Consider the following 18,019-nt stretch of genomic DNA (forward strand, 5'->3'; position numbering starts at 1 on the left):
GAAACCACAATGTCTTCCTTAACTATACCAAGTGGTTGTAGTGCCTAAACTTCACAGCACCCATACGACGAAGGTCCGGTAGGGCTGAGGAACTGCGCTAAGTTACATTGTAACTGGCTGGTTCAAGCAACTCCGCGTTGCGTGAACAATGATGAGTGGGAGGCTTGTATCTTTTTATGTACTGGTTGATGTACTGGTCGGATATACAGTCGGCTCGCTAAAGGCCGCTCACGCACAGCACACTACAAATTAACAGAGAGGTACTTTAGCAGAGCAGCTAGCTAGCTAAGTTAGAAAGGGCATTACTCTGATATTGGAACATTTCAGCGCATAAAAAGTAGCCTGCAGCGACCCTCTCGTAAGGGCTTACGGTCATTAAAACACATTATTTGTGGGTGGCACTTTTTCACCATGTCTGAGGAACGTCGCCCTTGAACCAACAGATCCACACAAATACATCAGCATCAAAGTAAGGTGATAACGGCAAGTGGAATGAGTTACTGTTCAAACTCAGTTTCACCTGTCGCTGGTGATATATGTGTCGGTTGAAAAGTACCCAGACTTCCCTGCTCAACACAGACCGCCAAGCAATATTTTAACACGTGCTCTTATCTTCTAAAACATGAACAAACAGTTTGCTCGTGACATGACAAACGATCTTTGACTCTGACAATAAAGTGTCATTTAACCTAACTGTGATCTAATTACTTTTTATAAATGTGCAGGGCGAAAGTATCATTAATGTGAGGAGCACATTCATTTTTATGGAAGAAGTGACAGACTGGATGAAAGGCAACAATTCAAATTTGAAAGCTGTTGATCCTGCTTGTACTGTTGAAGTGCCGCCTGGTTTAACCCAAAGTTTTGGAGTTTTAATCCAATGTGTGTACACCCCATGTTTTTACATCATAATCTGTCTTATATACAGTAAAGGATTTGACCTGCACACCTACCATTCTCTATCTAGATATAATTTTATAGTCATCATCAGTAAGGCAGCAAATCCAAAAGGACTGCAATGAGGACTGATGACTTGGTCTATTTATCCCTCAGAAAGTTTCCCTTTCTGACTCACGTAAAGGTGGAGGGTACAAACAAACATGTGTCGGCGGTCAGGTGTTTAGAGGTATTGATTGTGTGAGGGAATGTTGCAGCAGGGCGTCACTTTGAAAGAACTACAGTGGCAAACAAAGTGGAGGGAGGATGTTCCGCTGACACAGCGCATTATTATCAACGTGGTGTTTGCTAAAGTGCAGCACATCGCCCGGGAGACACAGATTTCTCTCAAGTTAACACTCGCGTCTCCCAAAACCCTGTACAGTATTGACTGTTCTCCTTCAAGTCAACAAAGAAGTCACATCCCAGTGATTTAAGCAGCTACAACAGTCTCATTGGCTGTCTTTGATGTTTTTTCTTTTCCTCCCTCTCTGTCTGTGGTGCTGGGTGGGTGGAGGTGGAGAGGTAATGCGATGCAGAGAAAGCGACTGGAGCGAGACGGAGCTCCGAGAGAAAAACCCTGGTTCACACCAGGGTGGCTTACACCGCCGCTTTACTCTCTGTTCACACACACATGCACACAAATGAGCATACGAGCACCTGCGTATGCGCACGGGGGGCACGCACGCACATACAGTACAGCCAGACCCACAAACACACGCACACAAATTCAGAGCGGCTTATGAGTTGTGCGCCTCAATACCAGCCGCAGTATAGCCCATCTGTGAAAAGGTAAATTGAATTTTACAGGCACAAAGCCGACTCCCCTGCGGTCTTTAGAAAAAAAGCCCACTTTGTGAGTCTAAAGCTTTTCTAAAGCTTTCGTCTCTTCATGGGTTTTTTTTTTTTCTCCTTTCCTTTTCTTCTCTCCTTCCTCCCCGTCTCTCTCTCTCTCTCTGTGGGGGAAATGAAGGTGTGAGAAATGCTGATCGATATGCTCATTAAAGAGTTGTGTCTTTTGGAGGCCTGCAGAGGGTCTGCACACAAAGAACACGGAGGCAAACGCTACATCACCACAACACCGTCCACGACTGAACAGCACCACATTTTACAACCACAAAGAGCTAACTGAGAGTAAGAAGTAGCCCTCCCTTTTTCTCCCTCTTCCTCCTTTTTCTCAACTTTTCCTCCTCCTCCTCCTCTCTCCCACCGCCTCTTTGCTTACCCAGAGATGTAGTTAAAGCACTTTTATTCTGCTTGTGCAGAGGATTTTCCAATCTGTCCGTGCATCTATTATTAGAAGCTCCCTTACATAGCCTGTGTTTCTGTATTGAGTTAACACAAACAGCTATGCAGCTAGTCATTCTGCCCACACAATTAACCCCCACACACACCGTGGTACTGAGAAAACTCAGTTTTGATATGTTAAATTCTAATTAACAACAGCACTACCGCCTCCACTGTTCTATTGCATGTGTGTGTGTGTGTGTGTGCGTGTGTCAGGCAGGTGGGATACACACTGACAGGTGGAATTAAATTGCCAGTGCGAGGTAACCATCTGTGGAGGATCCACCATATGCATTTCAGAAACTCTGCGAGGTTTCCATGCCAAATGATGGAGAGAGATTGACACTGTTCCATCTGCCAGCGCAGAATCTATATTTGAGGTGTATGGGTATAAATAGGGGTGGAAAGATTATTAAAATGTCCCACTCAATTTGAAAAAGCTGTTTGGCCGAAGTATCTCATGAGAGGAGGATGAAAATACGACTGGAGGAGTCAAAGATGGAGTAAAAATGTTTTCAGGAAAAAATAGTAAGTGGCTCATTCAAAGCTGATAAAGAGAGGAAGTTGGTGAGAAAAAACAGAAAATATGCTGGTGCACATCATTTATCTAATGTAATGCAAAAAGTAAGTAACCCCCTGAGCTAAAGGAATAGTTTCACATTTTGGGAAACAAGTTTATTCATTTTTGTGCCAACATGATGAGAAGATCAACACCACTTTCATGTTAAATATGAAGTGACTGCCAGCAGCCTAGCCAGCTAGTTAGCTTTGCTTAGCATAAATACTGTAAATGAGGGGAAGGCTGTCTAATTATCACTTTATATCTTGTTTGTTAATCTGCACAGAAAACTGAGTTGCACGACAAACATAGCTGCTGCTCAGCGGCTCAGAGCCGGCCAGCGCCACAGGGGAGAGTCAGGTGCAGATCCAGACCTGCTTGGAGGAATAAACGCCCAAAGTCACACTGGATTCTGCTCTGATTCTGTGTCGTTTACCAACCGAAGGAGAGCTATCAGATGACTCTTAAACTTTTGCGTTAAAATATATGTTAATACGTAATTTATCACGAATGTAATGTAACGGAGAGAGAGGGGGGAAAAGAAGAGGTGAGTGCTGAATTCATAATGGTGCTTACCGTTTTTGCTAGCTTAAGGTTACTGTACTATACAGAACTTGGCTGTTTTGGGCGAATGAACACTCGTGCGAGTAATGCCAATAAACACAAATGATTCCAGGGTCAAACTTGTGTGAGTAACAGGAGGCGAAAGTTCACGTCAGCACACATATCAAATAATCACCCTCGCAGATAAAAGTCTATCTACATGAGTGAGGCAGAAATGTCGTTATAATCGATACAATGATTTATTCACGTTATGTTCAGTCTTATTCACAGACTCTCTCCTGGAAGTTATAGCAACAGGCAACCGAATATGCAGAAATCTTATATTTTTCAGTTTCAACTTTGTGACTCACAAAGAGGCTTTTTAACCCTCCATTCCAGGGCGGCATTTATGCCTCCTCTGATGTTCTGATCAATACCCAGCAGCCTTAACTACAACAAAATAATGCGCATAAAGAAGTAACGTGGATCCACTGTTCCTTGGCTCTGCCCTCTCTGCTCACATGTAAATTTGTAACTTGTGTTCTGCTGGAGAGCCTGCAGATATTTCAGGCTATTCAAATTTCAACAAACCGGAATGCGATTCAAGTGCATTCACCGGAACTGTTTCCTGAAAATGCGGCTCACTTATGGTAACAATTGCGAATCATTGCTTGCACCCTTGGGAGTAAATGTTTGCGCTGGGTATGCTCAGACCGGTGAGTGTTGATACACTAGGATGGAGTCTGGGAGGAGGGCTCCATTTGTGCCTCTGGTTCCCATACTTGGACTGGCTAGCTCTGGTTGCCTGGGTTACTGTTTCCCTTGTGGATGGTCAGCTCGCTGTTGCTATGCTAATGAGAGCATATCAAAGCCACGAGCGGCAGCGGCTGCCTGTCGAGTGTAAGTGCGTGTTTTATTTACAGTGTGACACCGCAGGGTCACAGAGAGGCCGCCGCTTTTAGCTGGAAATGTCACGCCAATTAATAATTTGTGAAATTAAGCAGGCGCTATCAAACGTAACATTTTATTCATTAGGCATGGAGCTGTTTCTAATGGGATTTCTCTCTCGATCTCACTGCTGTGTCGCTTTTCCCCACCTCTTCTCTCACCTCCCCTCCTGACTCGCTCCTATTTCATTATTTACATCCCCATCTCTCCCTCTCTTTTTGGCGCAGTTTATCAGTTTAATCAGCCTGCGTGGGGAGAGGAAGAGGAGGACAGGAGGGGGGCGGGGAGGCTCGGGAGAAGGGAGGGGGGGGACACACGATCTGCATCATTCTCACATCCTCGTAGTAATGCATCTTTATTAGGCTGCCCGACTTCAGCCCAGGAGACGAGTCTCTGCTATCACTGTCAATTAGCAGGGGAGACGCTCGGGGAAACGGCTTGCTTCTCTTTATTAATATCTCCAAACAACCACACAGCACTCAGATGTATAGAAGGAGGCTTTCTCTTTATTAAAACACACTCAGAGCAGCAGTGCAAACCATACAAGAGAATGTCATCAGGCAGAGTAAGGTGCAGTGGCAGAGATTTGGGTTTCATTTACTGAGAGAATAAAAAAAAAAAAATAAGGGGAAAAGGATGAAGGGTGCTTTGCTTTATTCAACACAGGGACAGATATTACATTATCATTTCATCATGGCTTTCTGGCAATATGGCTTTTTCAATCAGCGGATACAGACATTATTTATTCATAGATGCATTTTTTAAAAGGCACACAAGATACAGCATAGCCAATCTCCATAGAGTTGACACAATCAAATATACATGAATATAATATTAGTGTGAGGTGGGGGGAGGGGCGGCTGGTTGGATAAATTCAACTTTATTCATATGGCGAACAAGGAGAGGAAATGGGGTGAGGAAAAAAAAAAAAAGAATTGGATTGGAGCGGGGGACGTTTACTACACCGCGTTTATTCCTCCACTCACTCCACCTTTATTTTCCTCGCACAGACTTCCTTTCCGATTTGTCCGGAGCCGCTTCTGCGTGTGCATCACTTTCTGTTAGCCAGAGTGAATCTCTAGTGTTGGTGTTGAGCGTGTGTGTGTGTGTGTGTGTGTGTGTGTGGTCTGGCAGTATATCCTTGCTTTAAGGCAAGTGTCTCTTTAATGAGGCTTTGCTGCAAAAGGAGCTCCCTAGGACTCTTGACGTGCTCTGCATTTCAAACACACACTCTCCTGCAGCACGCAGACCGCTATCACATCCTCTCCTCCATCACACACACACACACACACACACACACACAGAGTACCTCGTAGGTGTGCGTGTGTGTGCGCGCGCGCGTGTGTGTATGCCCCGCCGTGCCAAAGCATTGATTGGTGGCTTCCTGAAGAGAGTGAGAGCTTGTCAATGAGAGACAACCTTTCTGATGCAGTATATCTGTCTCTCCCCGGCTCTCACCCTCACACACTTTCTTTCGCTTGCCCTTTCTCCTTGTTCCTTCTACCATCTCCTGCTGCGATACACTCTGACCTCATGTTTATGTATCTCACTATGTCGAGCTGTTCGTCAGTGCTGCTCTGTCAAAGGTCCCTCCTCCTTCTCCGTTTTTTTTCTCTCTCCGTCTCTCTGCCTCCCTTGTTCCCCCGCCGCAAAGGCCCAGAGATATGAATAATATAAAAATCCCATAAAGAATAAAAAAGAGAGATAGCATCACACACAGTCGGGCGCCGTTGTGTGTGTTGCAAGGTGGCGGCGGGCGCAGGGGGCTAACAGGGGTGAAAGAATTTGCAAGATGCTACGAACAACACACACAAATTCTGTCAAACAAACTCAAAGTCTCGATGCTCAAAGCGAAGCAGCATTAACGGACAGATTCTGGAGAGCGAAGAGCGATTTGCTATGTGCTTTTGCCACATATTGGATCGAAGGCACAGGCTTTTTATTGGTTTAGACAGTATCAGTGGCTTAGTAAATGTTATGAATAGGCTCAAACAACACAAAGTGTATTTGCAGTTTGAACAGAAAGGCTCACCGCCTGAGCTTCCTAAACAAAGACTCCGCCAGCTAGTCTCCACTTATTTGGAGCTCTGATGAACTAACATCTCGGAGAATCGACACAAGACGCAGTCGGGACAAGTGTTTTATTTCTCTCTGTGTGTGTGTTTTCATGCTTCATTGTTTTCCAAAGAGAATGAGGTGTTCGAGAGCAGATCAGCTCATTAGGGGCCCTGCTGAACTGCTCTTAATGAAAGCCATCAGCCTCTAATGAAAAGTATTGTTCTTCAGCACAACTAAATCAAAAGGTGCTTAAAGCGCGCACTCGTGGCACACTCACACACACACACACGCACTTCATCAATGAGCGTTTGGCGTAGAGGTCTCTGATGGCGACTCAACACCATAGTTACAGAGGCTAACACCCCTTGAGAAATCAAACTCTCATTTAGACCACAGCCACTGCTCGATACCCGCTCCGCTATCGACCAGCTCCAGTGGAAGTGTGTGTGTGTGCGTGTGTGTGTGGGTGGGTGGGTGAGAACAGGAGGCGTGGCAGGATGAAGAGAAAGAGCTGAGGAAAAAAAGGGGGGAGAGAAATTGATTTATCTCCCATTGATGACGGCGATCTGGCATCAGATATGTGGGACGCCTGACCTGTTTACAGCTCGCGGCCAATTAGAAAAGTTTTTCTCTGTCCAGAAGACGCAGCTCGATATGCATTTCTGTCTGCTTCGAGACCGTACGGTAAACATAAAACAGCATAAGAGAAGAAGTTTTTAAGAAGTGATGGAGAAAGTCTATGAGAAAAACACAGCGTCCATCTCGGTGTGCGCCTCCTTCAACCTTCAGCCTCTCAGAGACTCTCGGCACTCAGATTAGACATTGGTTTTTTTTGCTGGCAGAGTTGCTGCTGACTCTGGAGATGTTTTTTTTCTTCTTTTTTTTTTTTTCTAATGTTCTCATTACCCCCTCATACAATCTGACACTTCAGACTGTTAAGCAACACTACTCGAAAAACCCAATTTGTGGCAGTGAACCAGGTTAGATTCCACAGAGTGTCCCAGTAATGTTCCTTGTGAGTATTTACAGAAAAAAAGCAGCAAGCAGAGCAATGAAATATTAAAGGTGCAGTTGGTAAGATTTAGTGTTATCTAGCGTTGAGTTATCTCTCGTCTGACCGTCCCCTACAGTGGCCGCTAAAAATGAGAAGAACATGATAGGATCAGTGATTCTCTAGAAGATATAGCAGAAATAAAGATACTCATGGTCTCAGCATGGTGAAGCAGCACTAAGCATGGAATGTATTTTACATCTGATCTATGGCTTTACATTTGTGACAAGCCCATGTGTTCGTATAGGAACGCGAGAAAATAAGTGTTTCCTTTCAGCCGAGGTGAAAATGTTGAGGTTTATCATTGTTTGCTTGAATGAAACCCTGTCATCAAAATGTTTGATGGCGGCAAATGTAAGTAAAAGCGCAAACGGCACCCGGTAAGAACTCCTGTCCTCAGGATGATGGCTGAACCTCTTCATCACCTCCACCCTCTCTGGTCAGGAGCGGGACATTTACTGATGCCGCCTTAAACGAATTTCTCGGCACTGAGGTCCTAAATTTCAATCAGTCATGTCGCGCTGCCATTCCGAGCTGTCACCATGTTAAATTGCCAGGTGCAGCTTTAACAGCCATTTATAAATAAACTTTGCTTAATTTCATCACTCCTCAGGCATCGACCTCAACTCTCGCGGGTGACAGAATTGCTTTTCCATCGCAAATAGAGTATTTGGGGTTGGCAGGAGATTTGTTGGGGTTTTGGGGGGGGCGAGGGTTGGTAATGAACATGCCGCGGACCCGAGGTTAGCACAGCAGGCTGCAATCTAATCAGCGCTGCGCCTTATTTCTATCGAGACGTGAGGGAGAATTAGATATTTAACGGCTGCAGTTTTTTCTCCCGGTCACGCGGCTTTGGTCTTCACCGCGGACACTTTGTTAAGCGCCTCGATGTGTCCAATCAGCCAGAGTAGGTCGGTTGTCAGCGTGAGTTTGTGCATGTGTGTGGCTGAAGGTGTATGGGTGCTTTCAGCTGGTTAGCGCCCTCCAATCAGTTTTGTGTGTCTGCTTGTGGCGCGTATTGGCGTTTGATGTCTGCAGACTGGCACAAATTGGCAATCAGGTGAGGTTGGCATGGACGAGGGCCTCTCCTCACCGGGATCCTGACTCCAATTGGCCCCTTCTCTTCTCTCCCGTCCTCTCATCCCTCTCTTCCTCTCCCACAGAAGCCGTTTTAACTTGACCCTGACAGGTGCTCCTGACAAAACCCATTACAGTCTCAATTACGCCATATATCTCTCTCCTCGTCCGCCGCTTGTTTTTATCTCCTCTCCCGGCATCCCTTCTCCCCATTCCCTCCTGCGACGCTGGGGGCAGCTCTAAGCGGTCGGCGTCGGCGCTTCCCTCCTGACTCTATCACCAGTCTATCAGCGCCCTGCATCTCATTCTTTCTAATTAGTCATGGTGGGACCATCGCTTCATTGGGAAAACAGATGTGTGTGAGGGAAAGAGAAAGTACTGCAGGGACAAGAGGCTGATGAACAGGAGGACACGCTGGAGGGGAAAAGAGCAGTAAAGTGCAGCAGTAACAGGGTTGAGGGTTCCATCCCCTGAAGAAAGGTACCAACATTTGTCAGGACTCAAACTGCATGTAAAGGTGCTCGCAGATGGAGAGCAGTTACTGCCATTACCTCCATTGATTCCAATGAACCTTGACAGCAACCCTGGTGCGGAGGTTGGCGGCAGCGACAAGGAGAGATTGAGTGTATGTGCATGTTTATCCAGCAGTGCCTGTGCCTACTATTGTTTTAAAGAATATCTGACTGGAATTTGGTCTTTATTTGATTGTCAAGGTAGACAGAGATTGGACAATTGTAGACGATTGTGTGTCACGCGATAACGATTGCTGGCAAGTGTCAGACTGCGATGTAGCAGCTATCCTCCTTACTCCCAGCCCCCACGATAGCTTGGCTAATTAGGGTTGTGATTTCCGTCTAACGTGGAATCAGTGTTTTCTGTGGTTTTCAAAGTAGATGCTTTTAGAGCGATTGGTGCACCATATCATTCCTTCATCAGGGTGTAGGTTTGCAACTTTATCGAATGAACACTACACACGCTATAATTGCATAGTCCACTTACAACAGTTCTGATGAGCACCGGAGGCATCACCCAGCATCGTTTCCCCAGCAGCCTCCCCAGGAAAATTGTGGATACTGCATATTGCCTCTAAACCATTAAGCCAGTAGAACACCCATTTTACTGTTTTTAGCTTGTCTCGTGGCTCCACAACGAAAGTTAGCTTTTCTGGTATTCTGACCTGGAGTACTTTATACTCAACACATCAGCGTCTAAGTTTGATCAGCCAGTTTTTTTGGGGGTTTTTTTTTGGTCAAATCATAAACGATGTTTATGATTTATGGTAATGGTGACTTACAGACACAGTACGTAATTTCTGCCAGCAGGGGTCTCTCAATGAAAATCAAAACAAAAGACGTAATTAGTGTGGGATCCTGGGAGGTGCCGTCTGCAGTGTTCAACACCATTGCTGATGAAAAGCTATCCAAGTGGTTACAACAGAAGTGTTGACAGACGAGGTAATGTGTTCAAGTTATATTCACGTTACGGTTAGTCACGTTTGCCCCCTTTCTACCTCACTCTTTGACATGCCGTCTTAAGTCGTCACAGAAGTTAAAGGAACGAGCTACTAAATGAAACACACTGTTACCTTGAGTAAACTATCGTGCAGGGTTATGGGGTTCAATCCCTTACATTATGCAGAGGGTAAACCAACACACTACCCGGTGTTTAAGAGGAATCATTTTGGGAAAGATGCTTACACACTGTGTTGCCAAGAGTCTGCTTCCGGTCTTTATGATAAGCTAATCAATACCCACTTCCTTCTAGCGCCACGCTAACCATACTGAACAGTCATGGCAGTGCTACTGTTCTTCACATTGAGAGACCAAATAAATGTCTTTCTGAATATGTCCTCTAAAATGGGAACGGACCCAAGGCTCTACCGTTACAGTTTGTTCCCGGGATCTTTTTTTTGTGCGAATTTATGTATGCACTCATTATACAGCAGGAGCCTAGGATAGAATGGCATATATTAATATTATAATATCATCTCACCTAGATGTATTTCAGTCTCTCTTTCTCTCACGTTATACATTAATTCTCCCCTTTTTCCCCCCTTCTCCTTTGTCTTTCCAGCGGTTTAGCATCTTTTGCGGATGAGATGGGGAGGGCGGTGAGATGTTGAAGGAGACGGGCGAGAGGTACACGGAGCAGCAAGCGATGAATCTCCCCGCCGTCTGTAACACTCTCCGCTTCGTCGACTCTTCCCTCGTTTCTGACCCAAATCTAATGCGACAGGACTCGTTTTCGCTGTCCCCACCCACACACGCGTGCACACACACCTCCTCCCGCCTCCTCCTCCCTGCTATCGCAGGAGTCGTGCACCACCCCTCTATTTTTAGCTGTTTGTCCTTGAGTTACAATCCCTGAAAATTGCCATGATCCATAAAGGACTGGGTTGTGGTGCTTGAGGGAAAACACACACCCGCCTCCCGCCAACACCATCCACCATCCAGCCCCCCACCCCCCCAGTTTACCACCTCCGTATGTGTGTGTGTGAGCAACAAATCGTTACCAATTTCAAATCTTTCGCCATTACTGGAGCGAATATTCCTCTCATTAAAGAGGTGAAATGGAGGGAGCGTTAAACGAGTGTAACACCGACAGATCAGGCCGTTCTCTTCTCTGCCCCCCCCCCCCCCACGGCACACACACTCATCCCCCGCCTCAGAAAGTTATCCACTGTAGCCAATTAGCATGACTGCTCTGTCTAGCATTAGCCCCCCTCTTCCATATCCGACTCTCGCTCTCATTACCGTCTTTTTCTCTCGTTCTCTCCTATCCTCCACCAGCCCCTCTTCTCATTCTCTCCTTTTCTCATTAGGGCTGCGTCGTAACACAGTGAATCATAATAGGTGCTCTACACTGTGAAATGGTTTTAGCTTTGTCTCATTTCGCCGCCTGTAGCGGGAGAATGAGTAAACAGACAATCTTTTCCACGCAGGCACAGACACACACCGACAGACACAATCAGGGCCGTCCATTAATCTGTCGTAAAGCAGCTTTCTGTCCGCCTGAAGAAATCCCTGATATTCAGAGTCAGAGAAGGAGCAAGCGGGGGCTAATCTATGGGAGCTGCCATGCAAGGCCATGTACTATCCACCGATAATAAACAGATGAACCCGACCAAGAAGAGGGTTTTGGCTGAGATGTAAAAGATGAAGGAGGAGGGGAGATAACGGAAGGAAAAGGGTGATTCAGGTGGAAGGCCCAAAGGTAGACAGAGAAGACCGGGAGGATGGATGGGCGGAGGCGGGAGGTGGGAGCGGAGTGCGGCGGGGGGGGGGGGGGGCGGAGACGCCGGCACCGAGACGCATTCTAAGCCCTGAATGTAAATATGCGTGAGGGGATTATCACAGAGTGCCAGGCGGCGCTTTTGGGGCTTTGTTTCCGTGACACCGTGACGTTGGCTTTGTTTCCCTGACAGCAGACGTGTGTGTGTGTCTGTGTGTGTATGTCAGTGTGTGTGTTTGCGTGTGACATCCAGGCATCTGTTTCCTGCTGGAAAAGGTTAATTACATCTCCACTGCCTGACTGGACGTGCCATGCATAATCACACAGGCTAATGAGACCTGTGCGTGTGCGTGCGTCTTTGTCTTTGTGCCTCGATGCGCATTCTGAACAGGCAGTTCTATAGCACCTCAATAGATATCTCAACCACTTGTTTCGGGTTTGAAAGTCTATTGTTGCAGTCGAGAAGAAACAGAAAGGACACAGAGGCACTTTTTTTAGAGTCACACACTCACACAGGTGACAGCTGGAAGCGCACCACAGTGGCATTTGCGGACAGACACTCCACTCCCGCCGGGGGACATTAATTGATGGGTCTGCATCGGTGTGCGTGTGTGTTTGTAATTACTTGGCTGCCTATTAATGAGACCGAGATGCTACGGCATCAGAGGAGGGACTTCTCACAAACCCTGTTGCTCATTCTGACCCTTGACTCCTATCTTCACACTCCAGCTAAGCTGCTGATTGGACAGCTGCTCAGCTTTAGATTGGGCCCAGCTCAGCGTGAAAACCGAGATGGGCTCCGGCCCTCCGTGGGTGACTTTGGAAATTACTGTACACTTTCTCACTTGGCTGAAGTTTTTCGCTAAGTTGATCTGACATAAGCAGGCAGGTGAGGAGGTGCAGAGCTGCGCCAAGCTTTGGTCCCCGTTCTGCCTCCGCGGAGCTGCGATTAGATGGGCCGTCGCCGAGAGTGCGACTGAGAGAAATAATGGATTCCTAGGGTTCAACATCTCTTCACACCTTACACAGTACAGCAGCGAGACATGAATCGAATGCATAAGAAATGTTTTTTTTGGAATCACATCAGCAGAAGCAAAGTTCTCAGTCAGCTGCCAAGGGAAAATTAGAGTGCTGCAGAGATGGGTAATGGGGATGAGCTCAGAGTTCACAGGCTTTTAATTTCATCAATCCTGATTCATCCCGAGGAATATGGCTCAAGACAGGGCTGTGATTGTCGAGTTTAGGCAGTTTGAAAAGTGGAAAATAAGTGGAACATAAACCACTGGAAAGGATATGTGGCTCGAAAATGCTCAATTAAATCAGAATTTTCACTAAAAGCCTGTGTTTGCTGAAGCCCCTTTTAAATCCCTGTTAGAATATATCAGACAGTACTGAGCACCAGTAACCGGGGCTGTACATTCCAGGCTATTAAAGGATAAAACCCCCGAGAAGGTGAGGAGATCGCAGCTGACAGCGCGGCTATCACACCTCTGTCTCCTGATCCCTGCATTGTTCTACCTCCTCACCCTCCTCTTCCTCCACTTGCTCCTTTTTCTTCTTCTTCCGTCTGCGGCAGAAGCCGTTCAGGCCACAGAAGCAGGCACAGGTGAAGGGCATGGCCTACCTGATGCACCGCATCCACGTCAACCTGCAGCGAGAGAAGGGGGGGGGGGGGGAGGGAGGGAGGGAGGAGAAGAGGGGAGACGTTAGACCGTTTCTGCTTCATCTGGCAATCTGCCAAGGCATCACACCGCTCGTGAGAAAGCGTTCTCCCGTGAAGTCTTTTGAACACACACGGATATCTGGCATCAAAGAACAAGAAAGGGCTTTTTCATTCTTTCATGAAAATTGAGGCAAAGTGAGTTTTCTGATTAGAACTTTTAACTAAACTCTATGATGAAGAGATTTCTCCCTGTTTGGCTCAATTTGATTCACTCAAAGTTTGCCTAAAGGACTCGCCTGAAGTGAAATCACGATTCAAGTTGAGCGAGTGGTTTTCATTTCATCCCGCGCCGCGGACGCTCACAGCTAAAGTGCCTCCCAGCACAGCACAGCACAGCCACCAGCGCTTGGCTTATTCTTGTCGTGGCTACTTTGAACACAAACTGAGACATTTTACCTCATGAACTGCAATTCATGACCTATCATGAAGGACTTTGCAAAGACCTTTCAGCTATATAATCAGACTGTAAACAACTGCTCTGAGGAAGACCTCCGGCTAAAATTTGGAGGCGGCGTTGACGTGTATCGGAGCGCAAGGAGAAGGAGGTTTTCCTGTCAGGTCGGAGGGGGACCCAGCAAAGAATGCCGCTGGGAACTAGAACCAGAACTGGAGCCATGGTAGGGGGCAAGAGAGTTAGGCTCAGCGGCGTCTATGTGGACATTGGACAGAGGTGAAGAGACACAAGAGGACTTTGGACAGAGGAAGCTAAGAAGAGATGAAGAGGGAGTGATTGATGTGACCGGCTTGTGGTTGTTGGCGAGAGCTGAATCTAAACAAAATAATGATTTCCATAATGTTGCATTAATTCTGTGCATCCCTGTGTATTTCATCTGTGATAGAAGAGGACCACACAACCCTGTTTAAAGCCGTAACCACCAGGTCAACGTCTTTGTATTCCAGTGTACCAGAGATTCAAATCTGGCGTATGTCAGACCAGACTGCAGGTTTCTACGTTCTGAAAAATCAAGTTGCCCAAACCGAACCATAGTTCAACCCAGATCTTTCTGCTGTAGTTACTGTAAAAAATGCGCATTTTAACCCTTACCCTAATGTGACTTTTATTTCAGGATCCCGAGACACGTAAAATGACTCCACCTTCAACAGAACTCCAAATGTAAGATGTGAATTTTATCCCTGGCTGGGCCGGCGCTCCAGATTGTGATCGAAATTCAAAGGACATTGGGACACGTTCTGGAGTTTAAAGAGGGAACCAAAGTGGTGTGATAGTGGCACGATGTGTTTCCGAATTGTCAGGAATGTATGATCACGATCAGCCACATGGCTTTAAACCTTCTAAACCTTTTAAATCATCTGAGATTTACCGTCATTTATATCAAGTGCAGCAGGGAAATTGCTGTGATCCAGTAAATGTATACAGCGGACAGCTGTCGATATAATACTCAAGGCAATGTGTCTATGTGTGCTTCACAGTTTTGCAGCGCTCTCAGCAAGAAACTCAATGCAGAGTCAGTCAATAGGTCAGTCAATCACACACACACACACACACACACACTGCAATAAAGATCGGCATGGCAGTCTATTGAGCGCTGTCAATCAACAAGGAGAAAAACTCCTTTACCGTTATGCTTCTTCTCACATTTTTCTCTACATCTGTATTTTTTACTCTTTGTACTCGCTCTCCCAGGATGTCTCCCTCTCTCTCTATCTCTCTCCCTCTCTCTCTCACACACACACACACACACACACACACACACACACACAGAGCCAGAAGTGGTCTTAAGGCTCACTAAACCCCCAACGTTAACATTTTTCGCTAGCGTGCTTGTAGCCAATCGGAAAGGAGCGCTGAGATTAGGGAGACGCGAGGTGAAACTGAGAGCTTCATTAAATACCAACCTGAGTCAGCAGCACCAGCAGGCCTGGCTGGGGAGTGTATACTGCGCTTGTTGTGTGTGAGTGTATAATGCAAATGCATGTGGGAGAGAGTGGGTGACAAAAACAGGCTCAGACCAAACATTAAGTGTCTGCATTCATGCGTGTGTGTGTGTGTGTGTGTGTGTGTGTGTGAGTGTGTGTGTGTGCGCGCGCGTGTGTGGCTTTAGGGATTGATGCGCAGTTCAGCCTGTCTCATATGGGGGCAATTAGCTGAGCTAGACTGGGCTGCCTGCGAGCAGAAACAAAAATGCCCCAGGCCATGCAGTGTATACGTGTGTGTGTGTGTGTGTGTGTGTGTGTGAGTGTGTGCGTGCACATACATGCTATTAAACCTCCATGTGCTCTTCCTTTATCCCTCCTCTGTCATTCCATATATCCATCTAATCCTTGTCTGCAGATCTCCCACTCTGTACCCAATGGCTTTAGACCCTATGTGACATGCCAGAGAAAATCACATAGGAATAGAAAGCCATAAAACACAGCAGCGAGCCAGTCACGGCGGCAGCAGGAGTAAACTTTTCTCCCCCGCGCGGCGGTACGCGTGTGTGTCCGCGAGCGTGTGTAGCTCTCGCTTCATGCCTTTAACACCCTCAGCTTGTCTGACAGCTTACAAGGCCCTGCAGAGGATTTACAACAGTGTTGAGACACCTCTCTCCACTGTGTATCCTTCTTGTCTCCTGTGTATCCTGCAATCCCTCCCCTCCTGTCCTTCGATCCCTCCCTCTCTCACTCTCACCCGCTTTCCCTCTGTCCCCCCCCCCCCCCCGCCCACCACCTCCCACCCGCACGCTCCGCATCCCCAGCCACGCTGCCAGCCATCAGGAGTCGTTGTCTTGTTTTGGCGGTGTGTAATTACTAGGGGTTCTTTCACAGGCGAGCGCAGAGATGAGACAGATGAAAACACAGCCTGCAGACCCTCTGAATTATTAACTGGCTGAAAATGGATGAGTCAACGTTAACAGAGAGAGGGAGAGGGAGGCAAAGCAGCCCACGTGCATCCACAAATACACACATAAATGAACAGCCACGGGCCTGAGTACAGCGTGGCACCGTGCATGAACCAACCGCGGTGGGATCCAAACTCGGGCGAGGCCGGTATTTCTGATCGGTGATGCTGGCCAAAGAAGAAGAATCTGAATTATTATCTGAATTATTCAATACTTTTAATAAAAGTTTAACCAGTTCTTATGAAATTATTATTCTCAAGGCAGTGATACGCCCAAGTATCCCTACCACAGAATGGCTGGTTGGCTCATTCTGCTCTACAAAGTTGTAACCCTTTGTAATGAGCTGGAGATTTTCAGGATTGCATGTCCAACTAATACTGGCTCGTAGGTGAGTCTCTTGCTGTGGGGTTGCACGAGGTACTTGTGCTTGGTCGGTGTATTACCTGCAGAAGATGGTCAGCTGTGGAGAAGCAGCATGTAGCACCGACAACCGTTGAAAGTCCGACCCCAAACCGCTGCTCTGCGGCGGATACAGGCAGCGCAGGCACAGCTGCGCCTATGCGTAGGAATATGGACGGCTGAGGGAATGTGGTGGTCAAAGGAAAGGGCTGTCTGACGGAAATGTCAAACACAACCATTTTGTACACTTAAACAGATAAATATTGTTTTAGCTGTGCAGTCTTCTGGGTAGCTATAATACGTCTTGCCGCCGGTGCCTGTCAGCGGTACAACGCTCTGCTTCCCGAGCTGACCGTCATCTACTGCAGGTAATATGGACAAGTACCTCATACAACCCAACATCAAAAGACCTGAACTATCCCTTTAAGGCTGATACGTGATATGTGAGAGTTTGAGAATTCCATGACAATGTATTCACTTACCATTTTCAAAATAGACAAATGAACAGAGCGTTTTGATACCAGTAAAGACTTGTGACAAAAATATGTACGGTACATCTGAAAAATTACAATAGCCATACATCAGCCTTACTGACGTATCAGCCGTAGAGCTCAACCGAACTTTTAGGCTTTTTTAGGCAAAGACCAAAACAGCCCCAAAATGTGTGAATGTCAGTACAGACTGTATTGGGATCGGACCACTTGGATCAGTTCTGATCTAGTCTCATTTTATTCTAAATGTGGTTTTAAAACTATTTCTACCCTGGAAGAGTTACAGGCATGCAAATGGTTCGATTTAAAAAGAAGTGAATTTAACATAATACCGTGTCATCCATGAACAACCTTAACCACTTTGGCTCCTAAACGATATGCGACATACACAGTACATGACTGACCGGTGGGGAGTAAGGTTGGTTTTCTTCACGATGGCACAATCGTTTCTGTTTTTGATGCCCCACGTTTGGGTCACGCCAGTTTGGGTCACATTAGACTGATATTGTGAAGTCTGTTTCTGCCATAGATGTGTCAATGTTTATTCGAGAGATATAAAGGCGGGCAGATTTTTGTTCTCCTTTGAACACAGCCAGACTTGCTGCTTCTTCCTGGTTTTAGTCCCAAGCAGAGCTAACCAGCTGCTGGCTGTTAGCCTCATACAATCTGTATGGACCTGTGAAGTACTGATCTTTTCACCTTACTCCCGAAACCAAAGTGAATCGTTTCGGGAAATTTCAAACTTTTTCAGATCAAATGAAAAAGTGCATATAAACACAGCCGCAAAATGTCTAATGACGAGATGTCTGTATATTTCCTCTCTATCTGGTGAACAAAGCTCCTCTTCAGGGGTTGGAGTGGAATCACTACTTT

General features: G+C 46.5%; 1 long non-coding RNA gene across 1 annotated transcript in view; it reads right to left on the minus strand.

Moving 5' to 3' along the window:
- Positions 1 to 4,759: 4,759 nt before the first annotated feature.
- The window catches only part of LOC115583494 (uncharacterized), a 30,631-nt gene continuing 17,371 nt past the window's right edge, over positions 4,760 to 18,019 (minus strand). Inside the window, exon 3 of the long non-coding RNA XR_003984371.1 lies at positions 4,760 to 13,338. This is a non-coding gene — a long non-coding RNA (uncharacterized LOC115583494). The remainder of the gene's footprint in view (positions 13,339 to 18,019) is intronic.

The sequence above is a fragment of the Sparus aurata genome, chromosome 6 (genome assembly GCF_900880675.1).
Source record: "Sparus aurata chromosome 6, fSpaAur1.1, whole genome shotgun sequence".
Classification (NCBI taxonomy): domain Eukaryota; kingdom Metazoa; phylum Chordata; class Actinopteri; order Spariformes; family Sparidae; genus Sparus; species Sparus aurata.